This window comes from Vulpes lagopus, chromosome 6 (assembly GCF_018345385.1).
Source record: "Vulpes lagopus strain Blue_001 chromosome 6, ASM1834538v1, whole genome shotgun sequence".
In the NCBI taxonomy this organism is placed as follows: Eukaryota; Metazoa; Chordata; class Mammalia; order Carnivora; family Canidae; genus Vulpes; species Vulpes lagopus.
In genome coordinates, this window is record NC_054829.1 from 50,776,808 (window position 1) to 50,799,165 (window position 22,358).

General features: G+C 39.0%; 1 pseudogene; it reads left to right on the forward strand.

Annotated features, from left to right (window-relative positions):
* Window positions 1-20,533: 20,533 nt before the first annotated feature.
* LOC121492551 lies at window positions 20,534-21,938 on the forward strand (annotated as a pseudogene).
* Window positions 21,939-22,358: the final 420 nt, after the last annotated feature.

Below are 22,358 nucleotides of genomic sequence, written 5' to 3' on the forward strand. Positions count from 1 at the left end.
ACTAATGATCTACCATGAAAAATTTACATTTCACTTGCTTAAATAAATTGAGTTTTCAGGCTCCCTGTAAATTAAATAACAATTAATGGTCATCTGTAGTTACAGAACCAACCTAATAGAATCCATTCATAACATCAAAAGCAAACTGTGCATTACTATCCAGAAAAAAATTAAACAATACCACATTTAATTCTTTTCATTTCTCTCCAAATACATTCACTATGATCTTTGTTTTACAATGATGAGTACAATTATGTGTCTTAATCTGATAATATCCTCAAATTGTGATCTATGAGGGGAAAGATTATTCAAGTTTTATTGTGTGCCAACTTGCTAAATCCCCAATGACTGCAAGGTTAGCACACTTTTCCACTTTTTCTTCCTCATATTCTCTGCCACTCCTAAAAGAAACCTCTTGGCTTACACATCATGAATGGTTACCACTGCACATAGAGTACACAATTATTTTGAGTGTTACTGAGAAATGATGAAAGTTCTATCTGCCCAGCATGTCTCTCTCATCAGCCTGCTAGAAAGCCTAACTGGCAAGCAGATGTTCAACCATTACAATACGAAAAAAAATTTAAAGATCAGAAATGCAATGTATGATGTTACCATGACCATGTAACTATGTAGAACCCTAAAAATAAACTATATTGAACTGAATTAACATCAAGCTTAAATATATAATATCAATAATAACCATGATCATGTAGGTATTATTGATAGTTGCTGGATAAACTTAATTTCAGTTGTAACAATAAGAGCAACTACCCTATTTTTTTTAAAGGACTCTCTAGTTGGAACAAATCATCTTAAGATTTGTGTGGAATCAGAAAAGACCCTGAATAGCCAAGGGAATATCAAAAAAGAAACCCATAGCTGGGGGCATCACAATGTCAGATTTCAGGTTGTACTACCAAGCTGTGGTCATCAAGACAGTGTGGTATTGGCACAAAAACAGACACATAGATCAACGGAACAGAATAGAGAACCCAGAAGTGGACCCTCAACTTTATGGTTAACTAATATTCGACAAAGGAGGAAAGACTATCCACTGGAAAAAGACAGTCTCTTCAATAAATGGTGCTGGGAAAATTGGACATCTACATGCAGAAGAATGAAACTAGGCCATTCTCTTACGCCATACACAAATATAAACTCAAAATGGATGAAAGATCTAAATGTGAGACAAGATTCCATCAAAATCCTAGAGGAGAACACAGGCAACACCCTTGTTGAACTCGGCCACAGTAACTTCTTGCAAGATACATGCACAAAGGCAAAAGAAACAAAAGCAAAAATGAACTATTGGGACTTCATCAAGATAAGAAGCTTTTGCACAGCAAAGGATACAGTCAACAAAACTAAAGACAACCTACAGAATGGGAGAATATATTTGCAAATGACGTATCAGATAAAGGGCTAGTTTCCAAGATCTCTAAAGAACTTATTCAACTCAACACCAAAGAAACAAACAATCCAATCATGAAATGGGCAAAAGACATGAACAGAAATCTCACAGAGCTGAAGACATGCACATGGCCAACATGCACATGAGAAAATGCTCTGCATCACTTGCCATCAGGAAATACAAATCAAAACCACAATGAGATACCACCTCACACCAGTAAGAATGGGGAAAATTAACAAGGCAGGAAACCACAAATGTTGGAGAGGATGCGGAGAAAAGGGAACCCTCTTACACTGTTGGTGGGAATGTGAACTGGTGCAGCCACTCTGGAAAACTGTGGAGGTTCCTCAAAGAGTTAAAAATAGATCTGCCCTATAACCCAGCAATTGCACTGCTGGGCATTTACCCCAAAGATACAGATGCAATGAAATGCCGGGACACCTGCACCCCGATGTTTATAGCAGCAATGGCCACAATAGCCAAACTGTGGAAGGAGCCTCGGTGTCCATCGAAAGATGAATGGATAAAGAAGATATGGTTTATGTATACAATGGAATATTACTCAGCCATTAGAAATGACAAATACCCACCATTTGCTTCAACGTGGATGGAACTGGAGGGTATTATGCTGAGTGAAGTAAGTCAGTCGGAGAAGGACAAACATTGTATGTTCTCATTCATTTGGGGAATATAAATAATAGTGAAAGGGAATATAAGGAAAGGGAGAAGAAATGTGTGGGAAATATCAGAAAGGGAGACAGAACATAAAGACTCCTAACTCTGGGAAAGGAACTAGGGGTGGCGGAAGGGGAGGAGGGCGGGGGGTGGGGGTGAATGGGTGATGGGCACTGGGGATGGCACTTGACAGGATGAGCACTGGGTGGTATTCCGTATGTTGGTAAATTGAACACCAATAAAAAATAAATTTATTTTTAAAAAAAAAGAAGCTGTGGCCTATGAATACAATGGAATATTACTCAGCCATTAGAAACAACAACTACCCACTATTTGCTTCAACATGGAGGGACCTCTAGGGTATTATGCTGAGTGAAATAAGTCAATCGGAAAAGGACAAACATTATATGGTCTCATTCATTTGGGGAATATAAAAATTAGTGAAAGGGAATAAAGGCAAAGGAGAAAAAATGAGTGAAAATATCAGTGAGGGTGACAAAACAGGAGAGACGCCTAACTCTGGGAAATGAACAAGGGATAGTGGAAGGGGAAGTGGGTGGGGGTTGGGGTGACTGGCTGATGGGCAATGAGGGGGGCACTTGGTGGGATGAGCCCTGGGTGTTATGCTATATGCTGGCAAATAGAACTCCAATAAAAAAAATAATAATAATAAAATAAAAATAAAATAAAGGACTCTCTATGTGGGTAGAAGGTAAGTGCAGTAGAAGTAAATTAATGAAGATAAACATTTTGGTACAAATTTGTGGGAGGAAAGAAATGAAAAGTATTATGAAATTGTAACATTCCTAAGTCACCTCTAGAATGTGCTACTAAGACAGGTCACAAAATAGACACAGTCATACTAAGGACCTCAATTAATTCGTCTGTCATTTTGTTCAAACAAAGCTTATGACACACAGGTCTTCATAATTTGGGCACTAAGAAGGTTAAAGAAACACCTTGGGACTTAAGACCAAAAAAGAATTGGTTAGTGAAGCAAAAGTAATGGGAATCTTAGGATACAAGGGAGGGTTCCTGTCACCTGGAGGCTTACAATAACCAGGAAAAAAAAAAAAAAAAGGTGAGTTAGATGGCTTGATATAAGTCTAGAATGTAGTAAGATAAAAATTTGAAAGTTCAGAGAAAAATTCAAAATTCTACAGCATGCAAACCTAAAAGGGAAAATAGGCCAACAGGACTAGAGCCTTTACATGACATTATCCTGGCTATTAAATTGTAAATTATCTTCAGGAGGAGAGCAGGGAGTGAAGCAAGCAAAATAAATATGGTAGTTCATGCAATTCATAGACTAGCTAATACAATGGCCTATAGTTTTAAAGGCTACATGCCAAAAAATGAAAAGACTATGCCAAAAATGGCAAGAAAAACATAACCATCGAGGGTGAATAAGATAGCTGCAGGATACTTTGTTTAATCTAGAGACCAAGAAGAACCCAAATTTATAAAATATGTAAATTAATCCTGGCTGAAATGAGGATGAGTCCCAAAGCCCTGAAAAGGCTTTTGGAGCACTGTCTGTAATCATAGGCCTAGATCAGCATCCAAGTTGCCTTGCAACTTGGAAGAGACCTTTCTTATTCCATGCCCTGCCTACCTTTCCAGCTCTACCTCTTGCCCCCTAGCTACATGTGTGCACATACCCACACAGCAGCCACCATACAGTTTCTGATTTCTACTCTTGTGCAAGTTGTGCCCTCTGCCTGAAGCATCTTCTCTACTGAAGAACTTACTCTTCAAGATCCAGCTTCAATGTCATGTCTCCACCAGAAGCTCCTCTATCCCTTCCTCTGCAACTATAGTTATTCGCCTCCTCCATGTTTCTTCTGTTTCTTTGAACCACATTCTCCCATAGGAAGTTGAAGATTGTAAAATTAATTAGCATAAACAAGAGCAGAATTTGCCCACTGTGTGTGATCACCTTCCCCTACCCAAAAGATCTTTTTAGGGCTTTAAGTAATTTTCTGACTTTGTTCGGTGACATAAAGGAGCAAGAAACTTACTCTAGCTCAGGTTCAGTTGTAAGCTGTTGGGAAATGATAATGCCTCTGTCCTACATTTAATTCACTTTTAAGTTATTCTTCTTCTTAAATTTTCCAGGTGCACAATCAAGCAAAGCAGTTTACCTACATAATTAAACCCTGTTGGAGTTTTCTATCTGGAGGTCCAGCTTGAAGCTGTTCCTACTAGGCAGGGACAAGCAATCCTACAAGTATGAGGAAGGGATATGAAATGTGGAAGGGATGGCTCTGCAGGGCAGTGTAGCTACCCTGCACTTCTCAGTATGAGCCTCTGAGTTACAGAGAGATTAGTGGAAAATGTGAGTAGCAGTATCTTGATGTTCTCTTATAAGAATTATAAATTAACTATATTACTTCTTTTATTCTAAACCTAAATTTCCAAAGACCACAGGTAGTGCGAACTAACCTAACCCAGAAACGCAAAGCAATTGTTTTCCTCTTTTTAAACTCTCTGGCCTTTCATAAAATGAATTAATTAGAAAAGTCAACATTTCACAGATCCACTAAACTGTTCCATCTTTGTGGTGATATAACACAAATAAAGAGTCTTATGGTCCCTTGCCTGATTCTGTTCCCATCAGAATATGTATATGGGCAGAATTGAAGCCTATAAAGGTTTTTAGAAACATGTTAGGACAAAATCTTTGTTGAGACTTTAATATGTCATGCCTTGTAAAGTTTCTGTAATCTTATAAGAACTTTAATAAGATCAACATTTTCAAAGATTTCCATTCCAACAATTTCTTTAAATTATGTAGTTGTGTAGAACTTTTGCTGGTAGTCACTAAAACAAAGTTAATCTACTAAATGCTGAATGAACACTTTTTTTATATTGTCAAATACTATGTCATATCAATGAAAAAAACCATGCCAAAAATGCTTCTGTGTTGTTTCTGTCATGAGACAAAATCCACAGAGACTAATAATAAGTGGATAAAATTAAAGCTATGTGAAAGTTAAAGAGAAGCATTCAGTTTTCTAGAAGAAAAAGTCATTTTTGCTCTAATTCAGAGTAGATAACTAAAGCAGATAGGTATAAATAGATAAAAAAATATATAAGAAAGACACCATACTGTTAACTGAGTGAACATCTTACTATAAAATGAAGTAAATCTAAGAGAGAAAATAATGGGAAGAGTAAACTGGTTCAGCAAGTAAAGAGGAAGAAAAAAGACAAAGGTTGAAAGTCTGTAGCAATTTGTAGTCTATCAAATAAACTTTTTACATTATATTTCTATTTAGATAGATGTATAAACCTAGGAAAGAATTTTAATATGCATAAACTAATTTGTTCTAAACATATGGTACCATGTATGACATATATAAAGAATGATTTACTAAGCCAGTGACATCAAAGTATACATAAATGCATGGCATGCCTGATATACTCCCATTACTAGCCTCCCCAACCCTGGAATGTACACTCCCATTCATTCTATGCCCACAAGACATGTTTTTCTTCAATGGAAAAGAAAAAAAGAAAAAAAAAAACAAATAGCAAATCGGTATCTGGGGGGTGGGGCACTCTGCTTCGCTTCATTTCCCTGTTTTGACTTCTTACTTATTATTACTTTTTGGAAATTTGAAACATTAAACTTCCTGCCATCTCCTGGACATGCAATGCAAAAAAAGTCACATTTCAGGATGGAGCAAGGGTTGGGGGAAAAACCTTCAATTTCTCAGAACATCCTCATTTTCTATTCAACACATTTAATAGTCACCCTACCTATGGTTTAGTATTATGAAAATATGATTTTGTAAATTGAATAAGTACTTTATTGAATAATTAAATAAATATGTTTTAGTGATATAATAAAGTAATAATGAATAATAAAGTAAAAATGTTTTAATAGTAATGAAAATATACAGATATATTGTATAAGTTCACTTTTATAAACTAAGATAATAGAAATAAAAGTAGGCACATTTTCTAAAATGCTTATTACAAGCTGGACAATGAGAATATTCAAAACTTCCAGGGATGATTCAGAATAGTGTGACTACTCTAGTCAGTCCTGCTTCCAAACTTCAGGTAAAGAGAGATTAAAAGGTAAAGGTAAAGTCTGCCACTACTGCTTTTCACCGCCTCATAGTACAGCTACAAAGGTATCAGGTCGAGATCAAAAGAAGCTGTCCACTGCTCCAGCAATGCCCTTTCTGGGCTGGCTTCCTGCCAAAACCCCATAATTCCCCACATAGTCACAGCACTCTGGGTTCACAGAAACCCCCTTATATGGAGCTTATCTGTGTGGTGGGTGCAATGATTTTCAAAGTGCAGTCCCTGAACCAATAGCAGCAGCATCACCTAGGAACTGGTTGAAAATAAAAACTCTTAGACACCACTTTAGACTCATTGAATCAGAAACTGGATGTGGGAGAGGGAGGGGCAAGATGGCGGCAGAGCAGGGTCCCCAAGTCACCTGTCCTCAGCAAATTACCTAGAAAACCATCCAATCATCCTGAAAACCTACGAATTCGGCCTGAGATTTAAAGAGAGACCAGCTGGAACGCTACAGTGAGAAGAGTTCGCGCTTCTATCAAGGTAGGAAGACGGGGAAAAAGAAATAAAGACACAAAAGGCCTCCAAGGGGGAGGGGCCCCGCGAGGAGCCGGGCTGAGGCCGGGGGAGTGTCCCCAGGACAGGAGAGCCCCGTCCCGGAGGAGCAGGAGCTGCACCGACCTTCCCCGCGGAAAGGGGCTCCCCGGGAATTGGAGCAGGATCCCCAGAAAGGCGGGGATGCCCTCGGGCTCCCGGGGACAGTAACAGAGGAACCGCGCCCCGGAGAGTGCGCCGAGCTCCCTAAGGGCTGCAGCGCTCGGCGGGACCCGGAGCAGCTCGGAGGGGCTCGGGCGGCGGCTCCGCGGAGGGGGCGGGGCGGCTCCGGGAACAGCTCGGAGGGGCTCGGGCGGCGGCTCCGCGGAGGGGGCGGGGCGGCTCCGGGAACAGCTCAGAGGCGGCGGCTCGGGCGGAGGAAGAAGCTCCACGCGGAGGGGGCTGCGCGGCTCCGGGAACAGCTCGGAGGGGCTCGGGCGGCGGCTCCGCGGAGGGGGCTGCGGGGCGGGAGCGCGAATCCAACAGCGCAGGCCCCGGAGCACAGGGCGCCGGGACACAGCCCAGGATCCGGCCTCCCCCGGGACAGGCAGAGGCCGGGAGGGCCCAGGACAGCAAGGACGCTCCTGCCTGGAACTGAGCAGATCAGCGGCCCCGCCCGGGAGCCCCCAGGCCCTGCAGACGGAGAGCCCCGGAGCTACTGCGGGGGCTGACTCCAGGGTCCCAGAGCTGCCCCCGCCACTGTGGCTTCCTCCCGGGGCCTCACGGGGTGAACAACCCCCACTGAGCCCTGCACCAGGCAGGGGCAGAGCAGCTCCCCCAAGTGCTCACACCTGAGAATCAGCACAGCAGGCCCCTCCCCCAGAAGACCAGCGAGACGGACCAGTTCCAAGGGAAGTCAAGGGACTTAAAGTATACAGAATCGGAAGATACTCCCCCGTGGGTTTTTTTGTTTTTTGTTTTTTTGTTTTTGTTTTTGTTTTTGTTTTTGTTTTGTTTTGTGCTTTTTTTTTCTCTCTTTCTTCTTGATTTCTGATTCCTTCCCCCACCCCCCCTTTTTTTTTTCTTTCTTTCTTTTTCTTTCTTTTTCTTCTCTTTTTCCCCTATTTTTTTCTTCTTTCTCTTTTTTCTTTTTCTCTTTTCTTTCCTTCTCTCTCTTTTTCTCCTTTTCCCAATACAACTTGTTTTTGGCCACTCTGCACTGAGCAAAATGACTAGAAGGAAAACCTCACCTCAAAAAAAAAGAATCAGAAACAGCCCACTCTCCCACAGAGTTACAAAATCTGGATTACAATTCAATGTCAGAAAGCCAATTCAGAAGCACTATGTTACAGCTACTGGTGGCTCTAGAAAAAACCATAAAGGACTCAAGAGACTTCATGACTGCAGAATTTAGATCCAATCAGGCAGAAATTAAAAATCAATTAAATGAGATGCAATCCAAGCTAGAAGTCCTAACGACGAGGCTTGACGAGGTGGAAGAACGAGTGAGTGACATAGAAGACAAGTTGATGGCAAAGAGGGAAACTGAGGAAAAAAGAGACAGGCAATTAAAAGACCATGAGGATAGATTAAGGGAAATAAATGATAGCCTGAGGAAGAAAAATCTACGTTTAATTGGGGTTCCTGAGGGCGCGGAAAGGGACAGAGGGCCAGAATATGTATTTGAACAAATTCTAGTTGAAAACTTTCCTAATCTGGGAAGGGAAACAGGCATTCAGATCCAGGAAATAGAGAGATCCCCCCCTAAAATCAACAAAAACCGTTCAACTCCTCGACATTTAATAGTGAAGCTTGCAAATTCCAAAGATAAGGAGAAGATCCTTAAAGCAGCAAGAGAAAAAAAGTCCCTGACTTTTATGGGGAGGAATATTAGGGTAACAGCAGACCTCTCCACAGAGACCTGGCAGGCCAGAAAGGGCTGGCAGGATATATTCAGGGTCCTAAATGAAAAGAACATGCAACCAAGAATACTTTACCCAGCAAGGCTTTCATTCAAAATGGAAGGAGAGACAAAGAGCTTCCAAGACAGGCAGGAACTGAAAGAATATGTAACCTCCAAACCAGCTCTGCAAGAAATTTTAAGGGGGACTCTTAAAATTTCCCTTTAAGAAGAAGTTCAGTGGAACAATCCACAAAAACAAGGACTGAATAGATATGATGACACTAAACTCATATCTATCAATAGTAACTCTGAATGTGAACGGGCTTAATGACCCCATCAAAAGGCGCAGGGTTTCAGACTGGATAAAAAGCAGGACCCATCTATTTGCTGTCTACAAGAGACTCATTTTAGACAGAAGGACACCTACAACCTGAAAATAAAAGGTTGGAGAACCATTTACCATTCTAATGGTCCTCAAAAGAAAGCAGGGGTTGCCATCCTTATATCAGATAAATTAAAATTTACCCCGAAGACTATAGTGAGAGATGAAGAGGGACACTATCTCATACTCAAAGGATCTATCCAACAAGAGGACTTAACACTCCTCAATATATATGCCCCGAATGTGGGAGCTGCCAAATATTTAAACCAATTAATAACCAAACTCAAGAAATACCTTGATAATAATACACTTATACTTGGTGACTTCAATCTAGCTCTTTCTACCCTGGATAGGTCTTCTAAGCACAACATCTCCAAAGAAACGAGAGCTTTAAATGATACACTGGACCAGATGATTTTCACAGATATCTACAGAACTTTACATCCAAACTCAACTGAATACACATTCTTCTCAAGTGCACATGGAACTTTCTCCAGAATAGACCACATACTGGGTCACAAATCGGGTCTGAACCGATACCAAAAGATTGGGATAGTCCCCTGTATATTCTCAGACCATAATGCCTTGAAATTAGAACTTAATCACAACAAGAAGTATGGAAGGACCACAAACACGTGGAGGTTAAGGACCATCCTGCTAAAAGATGAAAAAAGGTCAACCAGGAAATTAAGGAAGAATTAAAAAGATTCATGGAAACTAATGAAAATGAAGATACAACCGTTCAAAATCTTTGGGATGCAGCAAAAGCAGTCCTGAGGGGGAAATACATCGCAATACAAGCATACATTCAAAAACTGGAAAGATCTCAAATTCAAAAGCTCACCTTACACATAAAGGAACTAGAGAAAAAGCAACAAATAGACCCCACCCCCAGCAGAAGAAGACAGTTAATTAAAATTCGAGCAGAACTCAATGATATCGAGACCAAAAGAACTGTGGAACAGATCAACAGAACCAGGAGTTGGTTCTTTGAAAGAATTAATAAGATAGATAAACCATTAGCCAACCTTATTAAAAAGAAGAGAGAGAAGACTCAAATTAATAAAATCATGAATGAGAAAGGGGACATCACTACCAACACCAAGGAAATACAAATGATTTTAAAAACATATTATGAACAGCTGTACGCCAATAAATTTGGAAATCTAGAAGAAATGGACGCATTCCTGGAAAGCCACAAACTACCAAAACTGGAGCAGGAAGAAATAGAAAACCTGAACAGGCCAATAACCAGGGAGGAAATTGAAGCAGTCATCAAAAACCTCCCAAGACACAAGAGTCCAGGGCCAGATGGCTTCCCAGGGGAATTCTATCAAACGTTTAAAGAAGAAATCATACCTATTCTACTAAAGCTGTTTGGAAAGATAGAAAGAGATGGAGTACTTCCAAATTCGTTCTATGAGGCCAGCATCACCTTAATTCCGAAACCAGACAAAGACCCCACCAAAAAGGAGAATTACAGACCAATATCCCTGATGAACATGGATGCAAAAATTCTCAACAAGATACTAGCCAATAGGATCCAACAACACATTAAGAAAATTATTCACCATGACCAAGTAGGATTTATCCCTGGGACACAAGGCTGGTTCAATACTCGTAAAACCATCAATGTGATTCATCATATCAGCAAGAGAAAAACCAAGAACCATATGATACTCTCATTAGATGCAGAGAAAGCATTTGACAAAATACAGCATCCATTCCTGATCAAAACCCTTCAGAGTGTTGGGATAGAGGGAACTTTCCTCGACATCTTAAAAGCCATTTACGAAAAGCCCACAGCAAATATCATTCTCAATGGGGAAGCACTGGGAGCCTTTCCCCTAAGATCAGGAACAAGACAGGGATGTCCACTCTCACCACTGCTGTTCAACATAGTTCTGGAAGTCCTCGCCTCAGCAATCAGACAACAAAAAGACATTAAAGGCATTCAAATTGGCAAAGAAGAAGTCAAACTCTCCCTCTTCGCCGATGACATGATACTCTACGTAGAAAACCCAAAAGCCTCCACCCCCAGATTGCTAGAACTCATACAGCAATTTGGTAGCGTGGCAGGATACAAAATCAATGCCCAGAAATCAATGGCATTTCTATACACTAATAATGAGACTGAAGAAAGAGAAATTAAGGAGTCAATCCCATTTACAATTGCACCCAAAAGCATAAGATACCTAGGAATAAACCTAACCAAAGAGGTAAAAGATCTATACCCTAAAAACTATAGAACATTTCTGAAAGAAATTGAGGAAGACACAAAGAGATGGAAAAATATTCCATGCTCATGGATTGTTAGAATTAATATTGTAAAAATGTCAATGTTACCCAGGGCAATTTATACGTTTAATGCAATCCCTATCAAAATACCATGGACTTTCTTCAGAGAGTTAGAATAAATTATTTTAAGATTTGTGTGGAATCAGAAAAGACCCCGAATAGCCAGGGGAATTTTAAAAAAGAAAACCTGGGATCCCTGGGTGGCGCAGCGGTTTGGCGCCTGCCTTTGGCCCAGGGCGCGATCCTGGAGACCCGGGATCGAATCCCACGTCGGGCTTCCGGTGCATGGAGCCTGCTTCTCCCTCTGCCTGTGTCTCTGCCTCTCTCTCTCTCTCTGTGACTATCATAAATAAATAAAAAAAAAAATTAAAAAAAAAAAAATAAAAAATAAAAAAGAAAACCTTAGCTGGGGGCATCACAATGCCAGATTTCAGGTTGTATTACAAAGCTGTGGTCATCAAGACAGTGTGGTACTGGCACAAAAACAGACACATAGATCAATGGAACAGAATAGAGAACCCAGAAGTGGACCCTGAAATGTACGGTCATCTAATATTCGATAAAGGAGGAAAGACTCTCCATTGGAAGAAAGACAGTCTCTTCAATAAATGGTGCTGGGAAAATTGGACATCCACATGCAGAAGAATGAAACTGGACCACTCTCTTTCACCATACACAAAGATAAACTCAAAATGGATGAGAGATCTAAATGTGAGACAAGATTCCATCAAAATCCTAGAGGAGAACACAGGCAACACCCTTTTTGAACTTGGCCACAGTAACTTCTTGCAAGATACATCCACGAAGGCAAAAGAAACAAAAGCAAAAATGAACTATTGGAACTTCATCAAGATAAGAAGCTTTTGCACAGCAAAGGATACAGTCAACAAAACTAAAAGACAACCTACAGAATGGGAGAAGATATTTGCAAATGACATATCAGATAAAGGGCTAGTTTCCAAGATCTATAAAGAACTTATTAAACTCAACACCAAAGAAACAAACAATCCAATCATGAAATGGGCAAAAGACATGAAGAGAAATCTCACAGAGGAAGACATGGACATGGCCAACATGCACATGAGAAAATGCTCTGCATCACTTGCCATCAGGGAAATACAAATCAAAACCACAATGAGATACCACCTCACACCAGTGAGAATGGGGAAAATTAACAAGGCAGGAAACCACAAATGTTGGAGAGGATGCGGAGAAAAGGGAACCCTCTTACACTGTTGGTGGGAATGTGAACTGGTGCAGCCACTCTGGAAAACTGTGTGGAGGTTCCTCAAAGAGTTAAAAATAGACCTGCCCTGACCCAGCAATTGCACTGTTGGGGATTTACCCCAAAGATTCAGATGCAATGAAACGTCGGGACACCTGCACCCCGATGTTTCTAGCAGCAATGGCCACAATAGCCAAACTGTGGAAGGAGCCTCGGTGTCCATCGAAAGATGAATGGATAAAGAAGATGTGGTTTATGTATACAATGGAATATTACTCAGCAATTAGAAACGACAAATACCCACCATTTGCTTCAACGTGGATGGACCTGGAGGGTATTATGCTGAGTGAAATAAGTCAATCGGAGAAGGACAAACAGTGTATGTTCTCATTCATTTGGGGAATATGAATAATAGTGAAAGGGAATATAAGGAAGGGAAAAGAAATGTTGGGAAATATCAGGAAGGGAGACAGAACATAAAGACTCCTAACTCGGGGAAACGAACTAGGGGTGGTGGAAGGGGAGGAGGGCGGGTGTTGGAGGGGAATGGGTGACGGGCACTGAGGTGGACACTTGACGGGATGAGCCCTGGGTGTTTTTCTGTATGTTGGTAAATTGAACACCAATAAAAGTTAATTAAAAAAATAAAAAATAAAAAATAAAAAAAAGAAACTTGATGTGGGCCCCAAACATCTGTGCTTACTATCCCTCCAGGAGATTCTTATGTATGGCAAAGTTTGAGAACTACCATGCTAGAGTAACTGGTTTTGGACACACACACACACACACACACACACACAATGAAAACCAGTGCTCCTTTGCCTTTGGTCCTTTGTGTTAGGCTTGCTTGATTAGGACTGTTAGAGGCCATTTTATTTCTTTGTTCTATTTCCTGTCCTTGTCACTGGAACTTGACTGAAGTTACCCTGGTAATTTCTAGTTCTAAACCCTGGAGAGGGACGCCTGGGTAACTCAGCCATTGAGCATCCGCCTTTAGCCCAGGGTGTGATCCCAGAGTCCCAGAATCGAGTCCCACATCAATCAGGCTTCCTGCATGGAGCCTGATTCTCCCTCTGCCTATGTCTCTGCCTCTCTCTGTCTCTGTCTCTCATGAATAAATAAATAAAATATTTATAAATAAAGAAACAAACAAACAAATAAAAACAAACCCTGGAGAGAAGGGATGAGGAAAGCTCCTGATGCAAACTTTCCTTTTGCAATGGAAGTTCATGTTTCCTGCTTATACCCCAACTCTAGAAAAGCTATTGGATGAGTTGAGAACAGATAAGCCAGAGTCTGAGTCTATATATAAACTCTCCTTTTCCTACACATTCACCCATAAATACTATCAGCACCAAATTAGTAGTTAGATTATTTAATCTTTTCAATCACTTTGTAAATATTTAATACTTTCTCTTTATGTGTTGCCAAAGAAACAAATGACCCACACACATTGAATAATCATTTTATTGTACCATTTCCTAAAAGTTAGTATTAACTTGTAGTCAGTATACAACCCATAAAGGAATCTGAAAAATATTTTATTCAAATGTAAAGAGAGAAACTCAAGTTACTTATTAATTGCTCCAAACATCATTAGCTAGAAAGATATACAAAATGGAAATTAAATAATAATATTCATCTGTGATTCAAAATTTCCACAGAGAGTAGATGATAAGCGTATATATTGTATATTTAATTGGCTACTAAAATAGTCAACATTGCATTGCTTTCATGTAAAATTTAGCAAATGTTAAATTTCCTTTAAGCAGAAACTTTATAGTATACTGCATGATGTTAGTTACTGCTAACAGTGATAAAATCTTACAGCTACTGTAAGGAGTTTAAGCACCAACTGTATACATAGCCAGAGAGTCTATCAAGTACACCAATATGCCACGCAGTTGAGACCCTACCACACTAAGGTCTTGCAGAGCCATGACTACTATTTTGTAGCTTTTGGTCTTCCTCAAAGTAACAAATGAAGCTGGTTGCTCTAAGGATTTACATTATTTCTTTATGTGACTATTAGAGTAGTTATAATCTATTATAGGCAAATATAATTTAGTTTTCTTATTTCTAAAAACAATACTGTATTCACTTGCTAAATGAGAACAATTTTGAGAATTTTTTTTAAAAAACTAAAGTCAATTCAAGAAATCATGGTAATGTACCATTAAATGAAATTGAAAAATAATAAAGTTCATTTCCATCTCCTCCTTCATCAAAACTTTTGCCAAGGCAGTTAATAATGAACAGAATTAATTAACTGCATTATTTCTTCTAGTATATATAAAATGGTCAAAGAATAGCTGCAGGAAAGAAAAGAATATGGGATCTAAAAACTTCAAACTAGACATTGAGGGCTGTTTATAAGCAGCACTTGAGTTTTCTGTATCGCTTAAGTTCTTCTATAAAGCAAATCTCTGTTTAAAATATCCCATAACACTGAATGCTTTTCGCCATAGAATAATAAAACAGAAAAAGCATATACTTTGGACACAGATAGATCTCTATATAAATTCCCACTGCGTGACCTTTGGCAAGTCACTCAATATCTCTGAACATCATCATATTTACAAACTGTTCTCTACATCATAGGGACTGGAAAGGAGATTGTATTAAATGAGAGAAGTACTTCATGTGGCATCTGACACTTAAAAGGCACTCAGTAAATGATAGCTATTCCCATAATTTTGAATAAAATATTTAAATAATCCTTTCCATTCATACTTGCTCTCTCATACTCCACTCCCAATCACACACATGAATAAAAATATTTTAAGCTCTTTCATTTCTGTCACCTAAAATAATTATAAAACAAAAACATTGACATAAATTAAGGCATGCTGCTGTATCTTCAGTAGGGGTGATTGGGATAATGCCTTTACTAGTCTTACTTTCTTATTTTCCTTACAATTTTGCTAATGGGCTCTTAATGGTTATTAGAAAATTTCAAAAGACAGATTTTTAAAATGAGGAAGTTTCTGTTGAAATCGGCCTAGCTATCCAGAATAATTAATTCTTATAGAAGCCTAGTAACAGCAGGAAGGTCCTGCCAAGCTACTTGAAAATCAGCCAGGAAGTTAGCAGGTAAGTGCTCCTTTTAGGTCACCAGTTAATACAGGTGTTTTGAGTTTCTGGAAGCTTTGTTCTCAGAGGAAAAACATTTCAGTGAATCTGAGAAAGCATCAGGGCAACCATAATAAGCCTGAGACCAGTTGCCAGTCATAATTTTAGGCCAGCTGCTACCTCCTTTCGATTTTGAACAAAGACATGCCCTCTGAGAACACAGCTCTCACCCTGCCTCGGGATTGCTATCATAGAGAACTGTACAAAGCAGATTCTGGCAGGATTTAAACATCATGCTGGGCTGTAGCATAGCTGCAGAGGAATAAGGTCTTAGGTGGGATGGGGATTTGTCAAAACCATGTGTGAAAGAAGACAGGCCAGAGAAGTATAGTTGGTCAATGATAAAGTGCTAAGTTTAGAGAAACACAGTAGTTTCAAATAAGACTCTCAGAACTTCAATTAAGTTTTATCCCCATCTGACACTATGTTGGAGTAAATAATACCTAAACTTTAAAGTCAAACAAATAAGTTTGAAACTACACACTAGCTAGGTGATCTCAGGTAATTCACATGACCCTTCTAAGTCTCATTTTCCTCATCTATTAATTCTGAAAAAATAATAGCACCTATGTCACAGGATTACTGTGATGATTAATTGAGCTAATAGTATAAAGTTCTTAGCACTGTTCCTTAGATATAATAGGGCTCCATAAATGGTGGCTGCCAGGATTACATGGCAATTATATTGCCGTAAACAAAAAACCTAAATTAGCCGTGGCTTAAATAAGAAAAATCATTTATTTTTGTTTCATATAAAAGAATTCTGGAAATAAGAAGCCTAAGATTCTTACTATTTTCTTCCATCATTCCAGCAATTATTACCCATCCTCAAGGGCATTCCATAGTCTAAAACGACTGCTGAAGCTTCAGCCATCATTGTATTTCCAACTTCCTGGAGACAAAAGAAAAAAGGGTAAACAAAAAGGATTCATCCCAGCTGCCTGTACACTTTCAGAGCATCTTCTCATTCTGTCAACAACTTCCATCCAACTTCTACATACACCTATTGGCAAGAACTGAGCCAAGCCTTGCTATACAGGGAGGATAGGGAATACAATATTCTATCCATGTAATAAAAATCAGGGTTTGTAGAGGCACCTGGGTGGCTCAGTCAGTTACGTGTCTGCCTTCAACTCAGGTCATGATCTTGGGGTCTGGGAATAGAGCCCCCCCGCACTGAACTCCTTGCTCCATGGGGTGTGTACTTCTCCCTCTCCCTGTTCCTCCTCCCTCCCATTCATGCTCTCTCTCTCTCTCTCTCTCAAATAAATAAACAAGATCTTTTTTAAAAAAAAATTTTAAATAGTTTGTAAGTAAGAAATGGAAACATGGATTTGGGTGAGAAAACAGCAGACATGGTCACAACAGGTGACACTGGTTCTTATCTAACATCTCAGTCTTTCATTGTCATTACTAAATCTACTATCTCTCTCTTCTATCTGGACTAATTACTAAAGTACAGACTTTTTTCTCTGATATTCTCCCACCAAGAAGTCCTCTATTATTCATCATCTCTATATGGGGTAGCTCAAAAAAATTAAATCTCTAGCTTTGCCTTAAGTCAGAAGTCAGCTGGAGTCAAGCTTCCTGCAATGAGGTAAGATTTGTTCAAATTCCACTTTGAGACCTTCCTCAAGATTTCTGCCAACTCCCTGGGCTTCCATTCTCCTAATTATATTTGATTTCAAGTTCCTGCTACCATTACTATCCACTGTTCTATATGCCAACACAATTGTAAAACCCAGACCCAGTCCCTTTGTTGAATAAAAAAAGTTATAGATAGACAAACACTCTCCAACAATACATTTGTGAGTAAATAGCCTTGACTAGACATCTGAGGCAGAAACAGAAACATGGCAACAATTTCAAAGATCATATTTGACATTCATCTTCTTAAAATATCCCTTATCCACCCCAAATGGGAAACCTTCATTGGCCACGTCTCCTTATATCTTCTCTTTATACTCTCCTTTTCCCCTTCCATCTCTGCCCCCTTTTGTCTCAGAAAAAAAAATTAATTCCTCCCATTTTCTCACCTGGATTATTGCAATAACATCCTAATTGGTCTCTGTACTTACACTTTGCCCTTCTACTGCCCATTTTCAACACAGCAACCAGAGAGACACTTGAAAAGTGTCAGTTCATGTCACTCCTCTGCTCAGAATCCTCAAATAGCTTCCCATAACACTTGGCAGAAAAACCAAAGTCCTTACAATGTGTTATACTTGACCTGGTCCCCCTAGTAACTCTCAGGTTTCTCTCCTACCAACTCCTGCCTTGTTCAAACAAAATTCTCCTTGCAGTTCTGGACCACTCTTGCCCCAGATCCTTTTTTCCCTCTGCCTAGAATGATCTTCCCCCAGTTATCTAAGTGGCTTACTCCCCCTGCCTCCTTGAGCTTCTGCTCAATTGTCAGCTCAGTAAAAACTTTCCCAGACACCGTTTTTATAATAGCAATCCTTCACTTCCCAATTAGTTATGCTCCTACCTTGCTTTATTTTTCCCCATAGTGCTTGTCACTTTCTTATGATCTGATAACTTGCTCATTTATTTATTATCTTTTACCCACTATAATGTAAACCTCATGAAGAAAGGGATTATGGTCTGTTTTTATGGCGGCTCTGTCTTCACGATATCTGAAATGACCTAAGTGCTCAGTAAATATTTATTAACTAAATCATAAAAGGATTTTCCTCATGCAGACCATCTTAACCATCAGTTGTATTACTTGGGCTTCTGCAGATGCTGTTTACATTGATTGGTTCATTATTTTTTGCAAACCAAAATGTTTCCTTCATAAAGGAATGCTCCATCAACTATTTAGAAGACAACCTTCCCATATTTTTAAACCAAGTTCCACATGCCTTTGTGCTGACCATGAAGGAATGCTATTCAGATTCCCCTTCAAGTAGCAACCTGCCAAAAAGAATGTATTTCACTGACAGCCTCTGTCTTCAGGATCTACAATAGCATTCATACCTACGCAGAGGCGTTGTCTTGCTGGCTGCTCCCTATTGATGACCAAACAGAGGGTACACTGGAACTGGGAGTACCTGCTCAACACAGGACCCTGAAGGACAGTCTCTGCTCTGGGGTTCCCAATGGCCTGGCCAAGACTTACTCAGAACTTCACAGTAGTCTGAAGCAATTCTTATCCAACCCTCATCTTTGCCTTTCACACCTTTCACAGGTGTTATACCTGTATCTGCTGGTTCCATGTTGACTCCTGATCCCTCCCTGCTTATTTCTCAAAGATATTTTCCTAACAAATCTCTTACTCTTCAAATTCTGTCTTGGTAACTGCTTCTTAGAAGGCTTCACCTGGCACAGTCTTCTGGACATCTTCAGTTGGATATACTGTATGAGCTCAAATTCAGTGTGTTCAAAACCAAAGTCTAGGGATCCCTGGGTGGCGCAGTGGTTTGGCGCTTGCCTTTGGCCCGGGGCGCGATCCTGGAGACCCGGAATCGAATCCCACATCAGGCTCCCGGTGCATGGAGCCTGCTTCTCCCTCTGCCTATGTCTCTGCCTCTGTCTCTCTCTCTGTGACTATCATAAATAAATAAAAATTAAAATATTAAAAAAAAAACCAAAGTCTAGAGGCTCTTGTGAAATGTGGCCCAGAACACCATGAATCAAGTGGGAGCCATTTGGGAACTGAGACTGATTATGGGAAGGGAAAAAACAGCACTGAAAACCAGGTCCTAGGACTAAGCATAGCAGCACCCAGGCCAGGGCATCTCTGGTTAGAAAGGAATTACTCAGACTCAATTCACATACAAAGAACATCATCTAGATTTTGAATAAAAGTTTCCAGATATTTGAGGTGACCCTTTTTTAGAATATAATCATTTTGAATATTTTTAACCCCAAAATTTATTATAATAAGAGTGGAAAATTAATTTTTAAAAACTAAGTTTTGGATAATTTTGATATGATCCTTATAAAAATAAAATAGCAAAATTTTAATTTTTTAAAGATTCAGACATTTCTTCCATATTTAGGTTCAAAACATTATAAATGGTAAGGAATTTAAGTTGGTGGAATTTTTGCCTTATACTATAAATGGTAAGGATTTAAGTTGGTGGAATTTTTGCCTTCTCCCCTTTCATTGGTATTCTTCAGAGAGCTATAAGATATTTTTGATCCATATGCTAAGAACTTTAAACAGTTTCAAATTACCGTTTAAATATTGCTGAAGTTTCATGACAGATATTTTTATCTTTATTTAAAGCTATAGGAATTTCTGATGTAAGCTTGTTCCATGTCACAGTGGGACAACTTTTCTAAATGAAGACATTAAAAGTGTAAATATATTTAAGATATTGCCATTTCACAGGAGCATGGTAGTGCCAAGGTAGTTACATGCCTCCATTGATGATTTAAAATGTTTTTCCTTCAGATGTGAAAACCTGGGTATCATTTCAAAAAAAAAAAAGTTTAAAAAACAAACCAGAAAACACAATTTCAGAGAAAAATTCTAGCACATTTCTGTGCAGTCCTATTGGATTTAGGATTTGCCATGAGGTAATGAAGACTGCTCTTTACTGAATCAAAGACTAATTAACCCAAAATGGCACAGCATAACTTCAATTTTTCTTCTCTACCATCAAAAATCATAATTGAATTTTGAGAAGCATTATGAAAACTTTACATGGACAGAAAGTTCTTCTAATGTAAAATAATAGATAACAAATTTTTTTAAATATTTTTGACTCTGGTATTGGGCATTCTAATGGAGTTAACACTGTAAGGTAAGAAAAATTGGATAGTGTATACAGGAGATAAATTGCACTGAAAATATAAATTATTAAAAGGGTTATACTTAGTCTGCTCAAAATGCTATAGGAAAATTCCATAGACTGCATGGCTTAAAAAACAGACATTTCTCACAGTTCTGGAGGCTATGAAGTCCAAGATCAAGATATCAGTATGGTTAGGTTCCTGGTAAGAGCTCTCTTCTTGCCTTACAGATGGCCATCTTTTTGCTGTGTCCTAACATAGAAAGGAGAGATAGAGCAAGCTTGCTGGTCTCTTCTAAGGACACTAATGCCATCATGAGGACCCATCTCTTAAGACCTCAGCTAAACCTAATTACTTCCCCAAAGCCCTCATCTCCAAATACCATCACACTGGGAATTAGAACTTTAAAACATATGAATTTGTAGGGGACACAAACATTCAGTCCATGACAGATACTATGGTAGAAATTCCTATTCTTACAGCAGTACTTTCCATTCTAGAGAAAAAAAAAAAAAACTCCACAAAAATAATGTCCCTAGCAATAAAACCAGGGGTGGGAATGAAGAGTGCTAAGGGAATATAAGTGAGAATGCAAACAGACTGAGGCTGAAGATTGTATATATCCTTAACTCCTGAATATGAGAAACAATTAAACTAAACTTCATTAGCTAAGGTATATAGGGCTACATGCCCAAACACCCAAATACTCAACCAAGAGCCTTTTAAGCTTCTTTCTTAGAATAGCCTCTAAAACCTATACTTAGAGTATTAAGAATGCTGGTCATTGAGGAAGATGATATAAAAGACTGGCAGAGGGGCACCTGGATGGCTCAGTCAGTTAAGCAACTGACTCCCAGGTTCAGCTCAGGTCATAATTTTATGGGTTGTGGGACTGAGCTCCATATCAGGCTCCATGCTCAGTGGGGAGTCTGGTTGAAGATTCTCTCCCTCTGCCTCTCCCCCCACTCATACACATGCACTCTCTAGAATAATTAAATCTTTAAAATAATAATTAAAAATAATAAAGACTGGCAGATATCTGGATTCCCAGGAGTAGAAAATTTTTAGTTATAGCCAATTAAGAACAAGGCTTGTTCAAGTGGTATAAAGTCTTAGTCCCTAAATGTGCTGCTTTTCCTACGAAAGCTCATTATGGAAAAGCCAAACTAAAGAAACTAGAGCTGGGATTTCTTTCACTCCTAAGTCCACCTATGATATTGACAATTCTAATACTTTTGAATCAGCTGCCAAGAATGTTAGTACAAAAAATTTAATAAAAGAGTATAATCACTCAAATTCTGCACTTGTTGACAAAATTAATCAATAGGCCTCATCTATCCAAACTGATTTGAATGGGCACTGATAAAAAATTTGAATTCTTGAAAACACTGAAAGGGGACAGGGTTAGAAGAGGAAAGTGAAGATGAAAGTCAGGTTGATCCTGACTTTGCATAATAGGAATTAAATCCTCCAGAAAGGGCTATCAACCAAAACTCTGATGAAAATTATATTCCTCAAAACAATAACAATGCTGCTATGATTTCCCAACAAACCATTGTCTTCAAATTTTCCACAAACTGATGTGAATATATAGAAGGCATCTGGAACAGTGTCTGATACACTGTTCAGCAAACCTGCAATAAAATATCATGTAATATAGTAGGAAATATGGTGCTATCAGTTCTGGGCTTAAAATAATTGTAGTTTGTACTTGTATCAGTCATAGCTCAATATTTGGTATGTTTGGCTATTACTTGCAGACACCAAGACAAGTACCAGGTTCGGGATAGTCTGGTGATAAGATATGAGATAAGCACTCAAAACTATAATGTACAAAAAAATTAATGTACAAAAATTTTGTAAAAAAATTAAATCATAGAATACAAACTAATTGCTAATAAAATTTGAGAAGAGAAGGACATCAAAATCTGGACTTTAGGACTTCCTGAAAAATGTGGAACTGACTTCAAGGAAGAATTATTTTTGTGAAACTAGAATGTGTATGTGAATAGGT